Here is a 15,189-nt window from a genome sequence, read left to right as displayed (position 1 = left end):
ACCGGTTTTGTCATTTTTAACCTGTTATATTGTTATGGATCGATACATTTTTATAAAGTATCGACACTTTCAATATATCCGGTAGCGCTTTACATGTTTTGTCATTTATAGACCGGTTTTATCATTTTTTGACCTGTTATATTGTTATGGATCGATACATTTTTATAAAGTATAGACACTTTCAATATATCCGATAGCGCTTTATCTGTTTTGTCATTTATAGACCGGTTTTGTCATTTTTTTACCTGTTATATTGTTATGGATCGATACATTTTTATAAAGTATCGACACTTTCAATATATCCGATAGCGCTTTACCTATTTTTTCATTTATAGACCGGTTTTATCATTTTTTTACCTGTTATATTGTTATGGATTAATATTTTTTTTATAAAATATCGACACAAACCGACAAGCTAAATTTGCCGGTTGCCAATTTTTTTTATTTTTCTTCATGATTTCCACCTATTACATTATTATTACTCGATATTTCTGATAACGCTAAACCGAATTTATCAAATATCTTTAAATGTATCCGATAACACCATATATTAATCGTATATTAATCCGCCTTTCTTGAGTCAATTCCCTTACAGTGGGCTTTAAATACTAATCAGAAAGAGCTTCCACAATCGAAAATCCCAAGGAAAATTCAACCAGCTCACCACACTGGTGATTTGGCGATGGACGATGTTGGGGCACTAAATAGGATCCTTAATTTAAATTAATTTAATTTAGTTCTAATTCAATATTAATTTTAAATTAAAACTTTTAATTGTTTCAATTTAGTCTCATGCGTGTTTCAATTGCTTTTAATTTCAATTTGCAATTTTGTATTTTGTTTAATTTAGTCATAGGATAGTTTCTAAACACTTAGTTAAGCCCCTTAAGTTTAAATTTATTTTATTTTAATCCTTTACTTATATTAATTATTTTATTTAATTTTTTAATCATTTATACATTATAATTACGATATAAACTTATTGATATTTTATATAATCTAATTTTTAATCTAATAAAATTAATAATAAATAAATAAATCATTTAATAAAACTAATTTAATGGTCATAATTAATTTTTTAAATCTAATGATCAAAATTAATATAGAAAATAAATTTATTCTAACTATATAATATATATAAACTGTATAGTATATATAAAGTATATATTATATAGTTCATTAGTATATGTAAACTATATAATATATATAAATTATATGGTATATTATATAATTCATTAGTATATATAAACTATATATTATATAGTTCTTTAATTTTTATGATCATTTAATAAACTATATATTATATATGAATTATTCTAACTTGTAATCATTATAATTAATTTAATTAATAATGTTCAATACATAAATTACTTAATAAAATAAAATTAATGATTATATTGAAGATTTATAACACAAGAATCATAATATAAAAATCATAATTAAAAATTAAGTATATTAATTTAATTATTATAATTAATATTTTATTATAATATTTAAAAATTAATCATATTAATTAGTATGATTTATTATAAACTCATTATCTCGATTTTATTAAAATCTTATAATTTCATCAATGATAATATATAAATTATGTAAATGTCAATTCAAGTAAATATCAAATCAGATTAATAACAAGTCGGATCATTTACAAGTTGAAAAATATCAACTAATACCAATTAATTACCAGATCAATATCAAGTTCGAGTTCATATAAGTTTGATGCAATTGGAGTTCGAGTATCATATTTTTGGTTCAATCCGGGTTCAGATCGTTCTCAGGTCGGGTGCAGATCGAATTCATATCCACAATTTTCAGGTCTAATCCGGGTTCAGGTTAACACCAGTTTCAACTTGATTCGATTTCGGATCATCACAGGACAGTCAAACACAGTTTTGACTCGAGTCGATTTCAGTTAGTTTTACAGGTCGGGTCAACTTTTTACGCCCCTAGTTACATCTACAGTATATGATTATGCCACATGTTTTCCCAAAATTTCTAATGTAATTAACCACTAACCTACAACAATTCTCCCCCCACCAAAATACACACACACATACCATCCAACAAGGATTGCAGTTGCAGCAATTAAAATGTGTACCTTGCCTTCCTTTCAGCAATTTATCACGTCGATATATTACTATGCACCATGTCGTCGTTATGCTGCATTTCAGTCCCCAAACCCACTGTGTTGAAACTCATTTCCAGCTGGATGCTGAACCTGTCCGGATGCTGATGCAGTAGTAATTGCTGCCTCTAGGTTCTCGTTAACGCTCTTCTTCGGCCTCTGTGATTGCATGTCATCATCTAACTCATTTTCCACAAGGCTAGGTTCACTCTTTTTCTGAGAATTCCTTTGTTTAGCAGAAGTTATACTATAAGCACTTTTCCTCTGCACAAAAATGTAAATGATAGAATTATAAACATATATATTGTGTTTGCCTAAATAGGTTATTCTCAACATGGTCAGAAGCATCAAAGGAAAATTGCAGGACACAACATCCTTCACAGAGGAAACACGGTTTTTATGCTTTACTATGGTCAGAAAAGTGGCATTCAAGGATCAACCAAAAATAATTAGGACCATTTTTAGTACCTTCTTATTACTGGATTTGGCTTTTTCTGGATCTGGAGATGGATCAGAACCCTGACCTCCAGCATTCGCTAAGTCTTCCAAAGATGCATCACCTTCTTGATCTAACCGTATCCCCTTCATTACTTGTTTTTTCTTTGGTCTATCCTTGGCCTTGAGTGTGCATAAAACATAAAAATCAGTATAAGGCCCATAAGCAGTTCTATATCTCTTTCGATGCTGAGAAAAGAAGAGAATTTGTGCCCAATCAGAATTAAACCTAACCTGCAGCGGAATCTCTCTTAATTTCTGCTCCAGCTGCGCATCCAGAAGTAAAGACACAACATCCTCAGGAGCCAAGAGATCTCCCTGCACATGGCCACCGGTCATGACAAGCTTCTGCACAGTATTTTTCTGACTTGCTCTCTGTAAAATCTTCTCCTCAACTGTTTCCTTACAAATGAGCCGGTAGACGGTAACCTACACATGTAAGATTGTGTAAAATTTAAATAAATAATTTCAATAACTTAAACAGACCATTACCAACTAAAAAAGTGTGACATTTAAAATAAATAAACATTATCATTAAAAGAACAACAAAATGAGCTGAAAGTTCCATGCGGAAATGCAAGTGAAATATTATTAACCAGCATAACAAAGCAAGGTTATTCAAAGAAAAATGAAATAAATTCCGTGCCATCAAATCATTCACAGGCAAATATAACAGAGGGTAAGATGCAGAATCATACATCCTTTGTCTGCCCTAACCGGTGAGCTCTGTCCATGGCTTGCAAATCCAAGGTTGGATTCCAATCACTTTCATAAAAGATTACAGTGTCAGCAGCTGTCAAGTTAATACCCAACCCACCAGCTCTGGTACTCAGCAAGAACACAAAAATGTCATTCCTGCAATAGAAACATAGCACATATTTACTTTTATGGCTTCATAACAGGAGATGAACAAAGGAATGACTACTGAAATCAGTTCAGTGTGGATCAGATGTGAATGAAATACTCACCGCAACTGAAAGTCTCTGACCATGTCTCGTCGATCCATAATTGTGGAAGATCCATCAAGCCTCAGGTACCTATATTTTCTATTGTTCATGTAGTCCTGCAACAATAAACAGTCAGCAGCAACATTTCGCAGATACAGAGGAGTGATAAAGCAATCAATCAACAACATGAAATTTTGTTATTGTAGATTGAAATGTTGCAATTAAAATAAAATCTGAATTCTGTATGCATAGAACAGAAAACCCTTTTCTAACTCTGAACTCCAATGACATACAAGCAATGATAATAGCCATACTTTACAAATGCACTTCATATGTATCACAAATAATATGGCATACACATTGCATAAGAACGTTCTAAGTGCTTTTTTTATTACATATCGAATATAAGTATCCATCCAATAACCATGATTAACTGCTAGCTCCAAATGCTTTTGCACTATATCTACAAATCATGTGTAATATATAACAGACGAGCTTAGGAAATAAAACAAAGGTGAAGAATAAACAGGTAAAATTACCTCCAAAATATTCAACATTTTTGTCATTTGTGCAAATAATAGAACACAGTGATTTTCTGCTCGGAGACGTTTCAATAATACATCAAGCGTCTGAAGCTTGCCAGAATCCTAAGGAGAATGAAATATATCAAACTGTCAATAATATATATGTCAAACCACAACAGAGCAACATAAAGTGAACACAAAATATTCTTACTGTTAGCAACTTTGCATGGGAGGACAAGAACCAAATATCTTATGTGTAAGCTGGAGGGCAGGTTGTGCAACTGGTAATTGAGAATCAATTTCTTGAATCAAACGATGAGGACCATCTGGCATTCTTGGCACATTATACTCGGATGTCCGAGCAAACCCAATCAACAATCTTTTAACCCATGGATTATTCAGTTCTTCGGTCATTCTGTAAGCAAAATTTCTATCTGGGCATTGAGCACCAATCTATCAAGGAGAAAATATTAACAGTAAACAATATATATGATTCTTGCTTAAGCTGCTCCTCATGATAGAAAAAAAGGAAAAAATAAAAAGTAGAATATACCGGCGGAGCTCTAGTTCGTGGGATGAACGCATATGTTGAATGAAGAAGTTTAGTATTAGATAGCAGCCTATCCTGATGAGAGACAACTAAAGCCTCAAATGGATCATTTACTGGACCAGTTGCAAATCTTCTTCTAAGAGAATTAGTCTTGGATCTTGATGGCATTAACAACATCCTTGTAACAGCTCTCACCGTTCCAATCTCAAGGTAACTACAATTAAAGTCGTCATCCAATACCTCCATTAGGTCATCCAAACTTCAATCTAAAACTTGGTTGTCCCATCTTGAAATAGAAAACAAGAGTCTCTCCATAAAAGAACCAGTTCCTAGAAATGCAACCTCTGCTGGAGACAAATCCATCAGACGGGAGAACCGAAATGTGCCACTACTGACAAACAACCCATTTGAGATACTCTCTAGTGGGAAAATAGATTGATAAAGATTTCCCATGGAGAATACATTGAAGTATTTGTACAACATTTCTCGGACTGTCGAGCATGACGTTCCAGAATTTTGTAGAACCTCTTGTTGGAGAAGTTTAGGCATCTGAAAAATGAAAAAAGAGGGCAAAAGTAGAGCTGGTGGCAAAGCACTTAACAAACAAGAATTATACAATCAAAACTATAGACAGTTCAACAGAAGTACCTTGTAGGTTATGGGATTATGACTCCCAGCATAGTGTATATCTTCCAACTCCCCAAAGGGAGGAGGCAGAAGAGAATTTGGGATCTTTCCAAAATAGAAGTATGTGCTTCCTTCATTTCTTTCAAATAACTCCGGATGGTTACACCCCTACCATTACATAAAGATATTCAAAACAATCAGAAACCTCTAAACAGAAAGAGAAACTTCACAAGTAAATGAACAGAGATCCATGTTTTTCTCCACCTTTACCATATTAAGCCAGGATAGGAAGAAAAAACAGGAAAACTATAAGTTACCTTCCTCAGCTGAATGACAATATTCATCAAATTCAGAATTTTCTTTTCATTAAGATGTCCACGGTTGCTATCAAACAATTCAGCTAGAGATATCTTATTCTTAATAGCTTGATAGAAAGCTTGCTCCGGGAACTCAACTTGCAGTGAACCATAATCTCTCTTTTCCTAGTCAGCTCAGAAATCACATCTTTCTTACTCGTCATAGCATAAAGGGCTTTAAAATTGCATGCTGCCAACAAGAAAGGAATAACAAATACCATTAAGAAATATCAACAAGATAGGAAAAAAAACATAAATTCCTTTTTTGAAAAGGAAAAAAAGAATGTCAGTTTCGGCGTCCAAATAAATCAAACTATAGTAAATACAAGAAAAGTAGTCTTTATAAGTCCCACAACTTCACCCTCACCACAAATCTAGCAAGAAAAAAAAAAATACTCACCAATCTGTTAAGCTGATGCTCATTCAAAGTACCTCCATGTTCAGAATGATTCTCAATTCTGATGATATATAAAAAGATGCAATAAATAAGAAAATTTACTTTTGATCAGATGGTTAAAGAAAGTAGGCTGGCATAAAGAACATATACCCCTTAGAAAACCATTCGTTAAACTGACCATGACTGTCAAATAAGGTTGGCATTATGAAATGCAGAAGGGCCCATAGTTCTGCCATGTTATTCTGGATTGGTGTACCAGTCAGAAGCAAGCGGTTACGACAGTTGAAACTAAGCAGTGTCTTCCACCTTATACTGCAAAGCCACAACCCAATCAGAATATTAGCTAAAATTGAGAGTATATGAGATAAATATAGTAGAAAGTGAAACTGGAAAAACTAAAGTTGCAACTTTGAGAAGCAAAGTTTTTTTCCCCCCGAAAGGTAAATAATTTTTCTCTAGAAAATGAAAAACCACAGAAACTGGATGCAGTAATGTATTGCAGGAAATTAACATATAAGATTCTTAAACAAGTAGTGGAAATTTACTGTTACAACAGATACAATGATACACTACTGTCAATGGAAATCAATTATATACATGTATATAATTTGTGCTCAAAGTTGTACTAAAATCTACATACCTGTGAACACCAGAAAGGAAAAATACTTCTAGTTCTATTTTGAATAAAATTTATGTTGCATTAGAAAGAATAAAGAATTAACATCAATATCACTACATGTAGGGATGTCCTGATTTCCAAATAGCCAATTGAACAAAAAATCTAAAAGAAAGTGGCATTCATTGGAGTAAGATAGCCAGTGGGAAACGAGACATTTTATACACACAATTCCCTAATCAAAAAAATATTTCTAAATAGAAAATAACTAATAAGGATTAAAGCTCATACATTGAAGGAAATAAACATATTTGAAGGTAAATGTAAAAACCTGCTTGAACTCTTGATTGCCTGTGCTTCATCTAATACCATGTATTGCCATTTCACACCTCGAAAATACTTCTTATCGGACACCAGCAGTTGATAGCTAGTAATCAGAATATGAAATCCAGCATCTCTGAAAAGAAAGAAATTGATAATTTACATGAACAATATAAGGAATGTGAAGAGTTAATAAGTAGCCATTTTAAAAGGACTCCAAGAATCAAGAACAGATTTTGAAGTGAGATCAGCGCTGTCGAGGACACAAGACATGCTCTAGCAGTTATAACTTAGAACCCTTATATTTCCAAAGGCACAAGTCACAAGCGCAGAGAGTTACTCAGTGAAATAAGGTGCAATTTATACTTGTATGTTTTTACATATTTCTTTCTCTCTCTCTCTATGGTGATAAACATTTGAGTAAAACAAAAGATGCAATATTGCTTCATATATCACTTTCAAGAAACTTCTACAACTTAGAAGAACATCGAACATCAAACTTCAGATAGCAACAATTCAGTATTAGCAGTTATGGCACCAACTTGCAATATTTCTCATATTTTTTTTAGAAACTACAGTGTTTCTCATATCATTGTAGTAAATTGTATATTGCAAACAAAAGTAGATTACCTTCGATAAAGTCACTTTGGATTGATGTTCTTTCTAAGAACCATCCGCTCCTGAAGTCCACCCCAATATGGAAGAGTATTAAGGGCAGTACAGAAGCGACTAATCTCGTCAGCCCAATTATTCAAGACAGAAGCAGGTGCAACAACAAGAAAAGGCCCCCATATATTTTTCTCCTGAATAAAACAACCAATCCTAGTTAGGATAAAGAAAAATTATGCACCAAAAACACCAACTTGTAGTGATTACCCAGCTAAATGAGCCAAGAATGCCATTGCCTGAATAGTTTTCCCAAGCCCATTTCATCTGCAAGAATACCATTCAAACCCTGAAAAGAATACATGACCTTCCATCATACAATCATATAAAAAGGAATTTCAAACTGTTTCATTTGATAAATATTAAAAAGCTATTCAGTTAGACGTTGCTTTACAAACCTGCTCATAACAATTAACAAGCCACTGAAGGCCTTTTAACTGATATTCCTTGAGGGACCCCTTAAACATCTCTGGTGTTTGAACTGTTGAGGTGACAGGCATAGTGGATCTGCATAGAAATTAAGGGGAAAATGAGAAAAAATTAAGCGGAAAAGAATCCCCTCCAACAGTAGTTTTATCCAAATATTGAACACAAAATAGAACTTACGGGTTATGGAGATCTATATCGCTGGACCCTGCAACAGAACTATCTTCTAAAGGCACCTCAGTTTCAGCAGTTTGACGCAACTCGAAACATTCAGTATCAAAAGCACTAGTAAGCTTTTTTGTTTAGAGACAGCACTTGAGCAGCTCTTAGAGCCTCCTTTTTCATTTCAGCCTCCTCTGGAGCTTCTTCACCACCGGACACCATCTTTTTCATCATCATTTGATTCTTCATCCCTTGGAGGCAAAACTTCAGTGGGTTGAGAATTTTCCTTGTTCTGTATAAAGTGACTATAAAGTTCTGTTTGTTGTATAAGAAAATTGAGCCTTTGTTGCTGCCTCTTTGCTTCTCGAAGCTCCTGTTCACGCCTTAAAGCTTCTGCAGCTTCTCTTTCCTCCCTTTTCCTCACTTCTGCCTATTAAGGATTGGAATTCACATAGCAGCAGGTTCAATAAAAAATTTCAATAATATGCAGAAAGAGGCCTCACACTGATTGTTTCAGTTACCGAGCTAAACCATGATTTAAAATATGTACATGCAAATAATTGCATACATTGAAAAACTTGTGGATTGAAGGACAGTGACATTTTTACTCATTATAATTCTAAAGCAACATTCAAATGTTGTCCGCCATAACTATTAATAAATTTATCCAATTTGCAACCAAGACTTCTAATTGCATCAAATGACAATCATAAAAACGTTTTTATTATAAATATTAATAAACCTTATCCAATTTATACATTTTAATGGCTTTCATTAAAAATATTCTTTATTGATTCTCATTAAAATAAATAATTTTAAAAATATTTTGGTTTATATAAAACAAGAATTGCATGCAAGGCACATGATAATAAATACTAGTACTACAAAATGTTCAGCCCCCCTCATTATTATCTGGTATATCAAACTGAACTATCCAATAAGCCCTTCCATATTTCCACTCCTAATAATAGGCATACTCTTAGTCAACCTTTCAAAAATAAATTCCACACATGCAGTTAACAAGAAAAATTATGTCCATCCTTCTAGATAAAGCACATTCACAGAGAACAAAAATTTAGAAGGGGAGAAGAAAGATACCATCTCCTTGTCAACCCGCTTCCAAAACAACAGCATATCTCTAGTTAATTTCCTTGTGCGGAGTGCAGCACCCCTCATAAATTTGAGAGATCTGCTCACCTTCAATTTCACCTGGAAAAATGTTAGATTGTCACTAAAGCTTCAAGAGCTAACACCAGAGAAACCATACTAAGCTAGAGTACTCTAAAGGTCGCATAGCAACATAAATACCTCTCTCTGACAGTTTTCAGCGAATCTCTTCGAATCAACAAGTTGCTTTCGGTGAAAATTAGTGAAATTCCTATGATGCTTTGAAATGTCTCTTCTAACAATGGTAACCCAAACTTTTACAATTTCTCCATTTCCTCCCTCTCAACTACAGAAAGGTCTTTCTTCACTTTAGGTTTCTTTGGTAAGCTCCGTTCAATTATCTGTAGCCAGAAACAATCATAAAGGAAGTTAAATAGGAGTATTATCACAAATTAAATAAAAAGAAGGGCACCATGACTTAAATTGAGCAAACCTCATGTGTCTCCTTTCTCCAAAACCTTAACATAGTAAACCTGTAATACACCACCTTCTGACAAAATAGACCGTTGTAAATTTCCAGCAGCCCCCTCAGGAATGGAGGAATTCAATGCACTCTCAGATACCTTGAGACTGAACTTCTGCGTTGAGTTCGAGGCTACCAAAGCCTTCAATCTCGCCTGGAGTGATTCAAATTGAGGATAAGGCTCTCCCATCCCTGATCGGCTTCGAGACCCAAATCTTTTATCATTAGCCATCATTGTTACTAAGGACCCCAAATCTAAAGTACCCTTTAGGTAAAATTCCTCCACCCGGATATCTGAAAAGCTTGGCAAGTTCAATGACAATGCCAGTTTATCATAGGTTGGAGGATCCTATATGTGAAGCCCTCCCCAATATCCAAATAAGAAGGTTCATACATGATTCTGCAGATCATATGTGAAAAAGAATTGTCAGTTAAGCCAATAAGTTGTATGAATATGGAGCTCCAAGAAATAAATTACAATTTATGTATCGCAATACTACATTGTGTGCCAACCAACAAATGAAAAAATAAAAATAGTATACTTGCGCAGAAGATCTGCTTCTTGATAGTCTGCAAACCTCTGAGACTAAAATAATTCATCCATTCAGATGTGGTCTCCATATCATAGAACCCTGACCCCGCTCATTCCCCAATCTCCTAGATTTTGAACTTCCCAAATTGCTCTTTGGAGTTGGAATGCCCATTCGAGAAGGAGCAGAACTCAAAGTGGTATCCTTGAACCTCCTTTTATACTTCTGTACGTGTTCTCCAAGCATTGATCGATAACGCTCCTCCCTCACGTGAGTGCCTTGGTAATCCGCGTCCTCCTCATCACTATTGAAAGCCCAGTCCACTTTCGCTTTGCCAAACTCAATTCCCTCTCAGACATAGTTCCATTACCATGGTTTGGCATTGCTCCACCTGTTGAAAAATCATTACAGAACAATGCACATTCACTTGGTCAAAAATATCTTTAATCCTAAGCTGTTCTAACCACCAAAATTCTCTACAAGTATAAACAAAACCAATGAAGAGAAGGGAAAAAAAAGTGCGTTTACATGAATAAAATCCAAAGGAGCCCTTAATTATGATTTCCGAGTTGAAAAACAACAAGGCCTACCTTGGCTACCTCTGCTCTCATCCTGACTACTATTCCCGTAATAATCAAAATCATCATCAGGTTGTGGAACTTTGAAGTTCTTCAAAGACTACAGTACAAACCAAAATAAAATAAAGAGGGAAGAAATTTACTTGAAATCACAATTAACATAAACGCGGGAAACGAAATTCACCAAAAATTGGAACCGCAAAAAACCACAAATCAGAAGATACAAAAATAGAAAAAGATTGGTTGAGAAGGCAAGTCGAAAAGACAATAGACCTCAAGATTGAAGAGACCGGAGTAGGACAGCGAATCCTTCGATGGGGCCTCGATTCCATGGAGAAGAAAAGGTTAAGAGAGTCTCAAATAGGAAAACCCTAACTCCACGAGGAGCATGGAAGAAGATTCAGTAAATAGGAGGTAAGAAACTCCAAAAATTAGCAGAGGGAATATCTATATCTATTATCCAATGCGGAAAGGGAGAAGGAAGAAGGTGCGTGAGAGTATGTGGGTTTCTACTCCTAGTCCTAGAAGGGTGATAGAAATTTAGATAATTAAATTTAAATGATTTTTAAATTATTTTATTTAAATATTGACTTAAAATGCACAATACCTCATTTGCAAATGCCCATATTCAAAACTTAACATTGTTGAATATCATATAAAAAAAATACCATATAGTGAATTGCTTGGATTATTTTGTGGGAAGTCATTATACTTCTAAAATTTAATATAATTAATATTAATAGAACGAAATTAATTGTGAAACCTAGTTCCAACGTATTTAATGTATGATTGCATTACATGATATGATATTGACATAAACTCATATGATGCATTATAGACAATAATCTAAGTGATATGAGAAGTTACATGACTACGTGATAAAAGTTACGAACTTATATGTATATGGGATATAAACTATGAATTGTGATAAAGCCATGTATGTGATAGAGTATAGGTATAATTAGCATGTCAAGAGTCGAGGGTTATACGTGGTCCTTCAGGATATAGTAATCCTTTGGAACATATATGCGGTTCTTTGAGAAAATATTAGGTCCTTTGAAATATATATGGTCCTTAAGGAGATTTCTTTGTGGCCATTCAGACATTTATATGGAACTTTGGTGATTCTACTCTGCACTTCGGTGCATTTATACGAACTGTGGTGACAACATTTGTGCAAAACCTCAATGCACACACATACCTTAAATTCTCGATATTGTACCATGGGCTAATGAAAGATATAATAAATAACATTAAATACTGTGATAAGTTATATGGGAAATGCATGTCTATGTATGTTGCTCTGAATGAATATATGATTGTATGTTACAAAATTCATTATAGCATATTATATATTGTGCCTCAATAAGTCGATGACTTAGCGTGTGAGTGTTTTACACGTAGGAAGGAAGTCAGAAAAGCGAGGATAGTCGACTGGGATAGCATCACTCCTGCAGATCATATTAGAAGCAACTTAAACAGTAGGTTTGTTATAGTAATCAGTATGACATGTAATTAAAAGTTTAAGTTGTATATGCTATGATTGATTGTGAGCTTTTTGTACCAAATTTAGTAAATTATTGGGTTATTAATATAAGTTTAAATTTTCTACTATTTTTGTATAAGTATATTGTTTTGAAAAGTCAATGTAACATCTTGGACTTGTATCCGGGGGGTACGGGTAGGTGTTACATTTAATGGTATCTGAGCTAAGATTTAGCCGGTTCTAGGCATAAACCGAGGTCAAAAGTGTTTTAAAGAGTTTACATGCCAACAGAATAGGGAATTTCTGATTTGATAGTAATGAGTATGTTGCCTTGCTAATATAATTATAGATTATGCCTTATTAGATGTCTGATGAGAGAGCTCCCGAAGTAAAGCGAGAGATTATAGGCATGAGGGTAGTAGCAATTCACCTGCCCTGGCCAGATAAGGTGAAGAACAGACACCTCAGGGATGCTTGTGCAAGATCAGATTGTCTTCAGGACATTGATGTGGCAAGGAATTGAAAGGATTAGGAGCTCCCAAATTTAATGGTGAAAGCCGAGAAGGTCCTGTTGTAGCGGAGGTCCTGTTGTAGCGGACCTATATCTTAATGATTGAAGATTATGTTAGATAGTCTCCACTACCAGAAGTAGAGAAGTGGATGGAGCGGTTTCTTTGTTAGGGGAAAGCTAGGATATGGTGGATGAATGTCACCATGAGGTTGAAAAGTGATCAGTTACCTGGTCTTTGTTCTTGGAAGAGTTTAGCACAAGTATATTGGAGATCAGTTTATCAGGCAATGAAGCAAGAGTTTATGAGCTTGAGTAGTTGAATCGTACGTATATGAATATGAGTGCGAGTTCAATAAGTTGAGTCGATTTGCTGCCGAGCTTATTCCAACAGAAAAAGATGCTTGTGAATGATTTGTGGAGGGCTTGCGCCCTAGATTAAAGAGATGTTGATTCTATTGATTTGTCCTTATTCCAGGAGACAGTTAATCGTGCTAAAGATCCGGAGAGAGCTCATAATGAAAGATTTAGAGAATAAAGGGTACAAACATCTAAGAGAACTGGTGCTCTTCAAGCTCAGCACCATCAAAATGAGGCAGAGATTCTGGATTTCTATCTCAAGCTAGGTCGTGGGTACTGTTGCATACGGTTTACTTCTAGAGGATGTCAAAAGAGCGAGGATAGTCGGCTGTGATAGCATCACTCCTGCATATATCATATCAGAAGCAACTTAATCAGTGTTGGCATGTAATTAAAATTTTAAGTTGTATATGCTCTGATTAGGTTGTTAGCTTTTTGTATTGAATTTATGTAAATTATTGAGTTTATTTAATATAAGTTTAAATTTTCTACTATTTTTGTATGAGTATATTGTTTTGAAAAGTCAATGTAACATCTTGGACTCGTATCCGGGTCATGTACGGGTAGGGGGTGTTACATGAGAATATTTAATTCTTAAAATAATTCACTTTTAAGATTATTTCTCCATTTAGGGTGAAATCTATAGTACCGAGTCAAAGACTCCAAGCTTACATTGTGTCTTTAGGCCAACCAGGAAGACTACAAGAGTGCACGATGTCTTCAGGTAAAATAGGAAGACTCCAAGCTTATTTGATGTCTTCAGGCAAAATAAGAAGACTCCAAGATTACATGGCGTCTTCAGTCTAGGGTGGTAGGTTACCTCCGACTGGGAAATAAGCAAGTAATAACGACACCATTAATTATCCATTAATATAATAACTCGGGTAGGTTGGTGGTCGAACGGGAAATTATAATAAATACCCCGGGATGTTATAAAATGGGGTGTTTTGGTTGAGAATTGGGGAGTAAAGCTGTGGGAAAGGGAGAAGAGGCAAAATCTGGAGAAGAATTAAAAGAGTGAGCAACCGGGAAGAATATTAGAGAAAAGTTTGAAAGAAATTTTCTTCCAATCTTTAATAAGTAAGTATTGTTCGAATAAAATTTTATTCGTATTCGAATAAAATATCTCTATTTTGTCTCATATTATTTAATATTAAAATATTCATTTTAATATGTTGTTGCATGTAAAAAAAGCGAGTAAGAAATTTGAAAAGGTTTTTATAACATGAACTTGTCAGAAGAAATTCTCAAGTAAGTGTAAAAATATTTCATTTAAAGTAATTTACAATTTATTGTTAGTTACATATTGACTTAGTAAATATCAATTTACAATTTATTGTTATGTAAATACCATTATTATAGTTTTAACATTATTGATTTAGTATTTGTAGTAGAAATGTTAAGAAATATAATTATAATGACGAAAAATAATATTTATTATAACGATGAAAATAATGGCACCATTAATTATTCATTAATAACCCGAGTAGGTTGGTGGTTGAACGGGAAAGTATAATGAATACCCCGGGATGTTATAAAATGGGGTGTTTTGGTTGAGAATTGGGGAAATAAATTCGAAGTAATCATAAGTAGTTTTAAAAAATTTGAAGTAACAAATTTAATCATTATTATAATGTATCATAGTATTTAATTATTATTATATAAAAAAAATATTGTTAATATATTTACATTTTTTGCAAGGTTAAATAATATCGTAGTAGTTAATTTAATTTTAATCATAAATTTAATTTTTTGTTATTAATATAATTGTATATTTTTTACCTTACGAATCATTAGTATAATTTGAATAAGATTGATTTAGTATTTGTAGTGAAAACGTTAAAATAATTAGATCAACTTTTGTTGTCATCGCATGCATATGTCG

The 15,189-nt window shown here is 33.7% G+C and overlaps 1 pseudogene; it reads right to left on the bottom strand.

Moving 5' to 3' along the window:
• Positions 1–2,121: 2,121 nt before the first annotated feature.
• LOC120212250 overlaps positions 2,122–15,189 on the bottom strand; it is a 28,016-nt pseudogene continuing 14,948 nt past the window's right edge.

This window comes from Hibiscus syriacus, unplaced genomic scaffold (assembly GCF_006381635.1).
Source record: "Hibiscus syriacus cultivar Baekdansim isolate YM2019G1 unplaced genomic scaffold, ASM638163v2 tig00110009_pilon, whole genome shotgun sequence".
In the NCBI taxonomy this organism is placed as follows: Eukaryota; Viridiplantae; Streptophyta; class Magnoliopsida; order Malvales; family Malvaceae; genus Hibiscus; species Hibiscus syriacus.
This window is presented reverse-complemented; position numbering and strand designations above follow the sequence as displayed.